Raw genomic sequence first — 4,568 nt, 5'->3', positions numbered from 1 at the left:
AATAATAATAAATATAGCTGCGAGCAGCGATGGCGGGCCCAAGCCCGGTGGCACCGCCACCCCGGTGGCTTCAGGGCAACTGTGCACAGCGGGCAATAGGCACTTAAAACGGTTAAACATCAAAGGACTATGTCAAATTCACTCCACATTTACTGCACTACAAGGTGCCACTATAGAGCCCCTCCTCCCTGCCCATTTTCAAAGGATTACATGTGCCAAGTTTTAACATTATTCTGATGAATTTTGAAGCAAATCAGGTAAAAATAAGAGGGTGATCTCAATGTATGCTGAAAGTGACACATTTTCTGCTTCCAGTTGGTGGCGCTATTACTTTGAATCACAATAGTCACATCCATGTGATCAGCCTTGTACAACGAAGACTAAGCCGAAGTTTCATCAAAATCAATTAATGTATGCAGAAGTTATAACACTTTGTTTCCCTTTTCTTGCCATAAATTCGTTGCCTCGCCACGGCCAAACCGTTTGAGATATCCAAAATCCGTTTGCAATTAAACAACTTCAATGTGTTAGCAACAAGTTAAAAAAAGTTTGGTGTAAATTGGATAAACCCTGTAGGAGCAGTAGTATAAAATTCATAGCCTGTTTTTTCAAAAAATTAACATTCAAACCAAAATAGCTGACTTCCTGTTGGTCGGAGCTAATGAATGTAAATTAGAAAATTGTCCGGCTTGATGAGAACAATATGTGTACCGAGTTTGGTGATTGTAGGAAAAACTAACCCCCCCACTTTTGTCAAAAGGTGGCGCTACTGAGCCCTCCACCACGCCCATTTCTATGGCTTTGTCCATGTCTACTGGTTGACAATATTGATGTGTGTGTCGAGTTTCATGCAATTTGAAGCATGTTAAGAGCCTCAAAAACACTCAAGAATATTATTACAGTTTGACCTGTTGCCATGGCAACAATATTTCAAATATCAAAAATCCTGTCATAGGTCTACATCTGCTGTGTATTGACATTACACTGATGAAGTTTGAAGCAAATCAGGTAAAAATAAGAGGGTGATCTCAAAACATTTCAAAAAGTGATACACTTCCTGCTGCCAGTTGGTGGCGCTATAACTTTGACTCACAATAGTCACATCCATGTGATCAGACTCCTATAACGAACACACTCGTGAAGTTTCATAAAGATCAATATATGTATGCAGACGTTATAACACATTTCCTGTTTCCTTTTTCTCGCCATAAATTCGTTGCCTCGCCACGGCCAAACCGTTCGAGATATCAAAAATCCCCTGGCAATTTTTAATCATCAGTGTCTTGACTTCATGCTGACCGAGTTTGGTGGCGATCGGATTAATCGTCTAGGAGGAGTATATCAAATTCCAGAGCATGCGTTTTTCAAACAACCCTTAATAGCTGACTTCCTGTTGGCGTGGTGTTTAACTTAGAGCACGAAAGTTGTTCGGCCCGATGAGGTCTATATGTGTACTGAGTTTCATACTAATACGTGCAAGCGTGTTTAATATATGGACCAAATTTTCAGACTTTTTTCAAGGGGGCGCTGTCGAGCCCCCCTGCCACGCCCGGGTACCAGCCTCTCCGGCGTCCTAATGGCCGCGGATTCCAATGTGTGTGCCAATTTTCAAGAGTTTTTGAGCATGTTAAGGCCCCCAAAAAGCCCCGGAAGACGGAAAAAAAAAAAAAAAAAAAAAAAAAAAAAAATAATAATAATCCTTAGAAGAACAAGAGGGCCCTGCGCGAATTTTCGCTTGGGCCCTAAAAAAAAAAAAATAATAATAATCCTTAGAAAAACAAGAGGGCCCTGCGCGAATTTTCGCTTGGGCCCTAATAATCCTTAGAAAAACAAGAGGGCCCTGCGCGAATTTTCGCTTGGGCCCTAATAATAATCCTTAGAAAAACAAGAGGGCCCTGCGCGAATTTTCGCTTGGGCCCTAATAATCCTTAGAAGAACAAGAGGGCCCTGTGCGAATTTTCGCTTGGGCCCTAATAATCCTTAGGGGATCAAGAGGGCCCTGCGCGAATTTTCGCTTGGGCCCTAATAATCCTTAGAAGAACAAGAGGGCCCTGCGCGCTAATTCGCTTGGGCCCTAATAAGAAGAAGAAAACGTACAATTACAATAGTGGCTACAGCCCCTTCAGGGCTTGGCCCCTAATAAAACTAACAGATACAATAGGGGCTACAGCACCTTCGGTGCTTGGCCCCTAATAATAATAAAACTAACGGATACAAGAGGGGCTACAGCACCTTCGGTGCTTGGCCCCTAATAATAAAACTAACGGATACAATAGGGGCTACAGCACCTTCGGTGCTTGGCCCCTAATTATGCAAGAAAACCTTTGCTTTGGTCATCTAAACCAGTGGTTCTCAAACCTGTCCTGGGGACCCCTCACCACTGCACATTTTGCATATTTCCCTCATCTAACACACCTGATTCAACTCATTAACTAATTAGTAGAAAATGCAAAAGTTGAATTGGGTGTGTCTGATGAGGGAGACATGCAAAATGTGCAGTAAGGGGTCCCCAAGACAGGTTTGAGAACCACTGATCTAAACCACTTCATTTATTTCTTTAATGAGTTAAGTCTAGATTAGGCACACATTTTTTTTTATTTTATTATTATTATTTTTTTTATTATTATGAAGAAATGGTCACTGAATGAATCTGAATGAATCATTTTGGTGAACGAACTAAAATTAACAAGTCTCTTGAAAGAATCAAAATTTCCACCACTACTCCTCATCTCACTAACACGCCAGTGGGTGGGGCTAACGTTGCAATGATGAAGTAGCCATCTAGCCATCTGACAGCTATGTCATAGATGGGCACATTCCAGGATAAGTCATTCAGTGGGCCTGGTGTTAATAAAAGCTTTTATTTGACTAACAAGGAAGTTTTCAGTTCTGAAACTTACAGGATATTCTTATAGTATGATGACCTCTGAATATCAAGGAAAATATAAAGCTTAAGGAAAAGTTACTTTCTCAATTCATGACCCCTTTAAGTTAAAACCAAAGCATGATGCAGCATTAATACATTTTATTTACTAAAAGAAAGTGGTACATAATTGGAAAAAAAAGTTCAACAGGTGTATACAGCATAAAAAAGCACATTACAGCCTCTAAAGGTTATTTTCCCTTAAACAAAACAAAAAATATTTTCAGCACTGTAACCAGTGATACTGCAGTTTACTACAATGTAGTCAAAAACGTCATTAGACCTGTTCGTGCATCTAGACCCTCGGCCTCTACAGTGGACGGCAGTGCCCCGTCAGGCTGGTTTAAAGCACTCATAACACATTCTTCTCTGAACTCATCACCATTCATTTCACAGAGGTTATGCAGAGCACACCATGCTATCACCAGGGATTCGACCTTGTGCATACAGCAGTCATTTCATTTTAGCAAACACCTCCATCTGCCCTTTAGTCTGCCAAAAGCATTCTCAACCACCATCCTGGGTCTGCTTGTACACAAGTTGCTAGGGTGTCAGTCATCCGGTGTCGGTGAAAGGTTTCATCAGCCAGCTCTTCAAAGGATAGGCTTCATCACTGAAGACATAGTACCCCACATCATGTCCACAAATACTCTTTGTTACATCAGGTAGTAACAAACCCCTATCCACTAGACCCCACAAGCCTGACAAATGCAGCACTCTGGCATAATGCAGGCTCCCTGGTGCTCCAACAAAAACATTCCAAAAGAGACCTCTTCCATCCACAACAGCCTGCAGGATTAAATGCCAGCCCTTTCGGTTGAAGTACTCTGTGTGGTAGTCCTCTGGTCCAATAATGGGGATGTGTGATCCATCAGTTGCACCTACACACTGTGGCAACCCCCATCTGCATTCAAAATGTCGCCATTTCTTTCAACTTTTCACTGTTTGGTAATTGAATAACTTCTTGCATAAGTATACCTTCTCAACAGATAAGCAGAAATCAGAACTGTCACCATGGCAACAGACCCAGGTACCACACCTACCATGGGGACAACCCATGGATGGGAGCATCCTGCAGACCCCACAGGATCTCCAACCGCAGGCAGCAACAACATCCTCCTCCATACCCTTCACACAGCGGCTATTCAGAGACTGCACAAGGACAAGTGGACACGCCTGCATCAGACCTACAGGAACTTCTAACACTAGTAAAAGAGCTCCTTGAACAGGAGTCCTGGAAAGCACAAGCTTCTAACCGCTCGCACAACACCACTCAGACCAGCTCAAGTCGGAGCCCCCACAAGAGCGGAGTGACACTGCAAACTTCAGACTTACAATACCATATTGAATATTGAAATTAGTCTTTTAATATCACCAACTTACTACAATAGTACTTAGTACAAACCTGGTAAAAAATAACTGGCAGGCAATGGAGGAAAGCTCCATTTTGCCCTCCAGGTGGGCAGTCCTATAAGTGTGTGATGTCACATAAAAACTATGACTAGAGAGAAATACATGTTAAGTTAAACAAATCATGCAGTAAGCACAGTACTAAATTATCTTCTAATTAAGCTGATTTTTTTTTATATTAGAGTGAGCGGTCAAGTAAAGTTGCTAACGTTAGGGCACTACTTAAATATTTCAA

Source organism: Megalobrama amblycephala, linkage group LG4 (genome assembly GCF_018812025.1).
Source record: "Megalobrama amblycephala isolate DHTTF-2021 linkage group LG4, ASM1881202v1, whole genome shotgun sequence".
Classification (NCBI taxonomy): domain Eukaryota; kingdom Metazoa; phylum Chordata; class Actinopteri; order Cypriniformes; family Xenocyprididae; genus Megalobrama; species Megalobrama amblycephala.
This window is presented reverse-complemented; position numbering follows the sequence as displayed.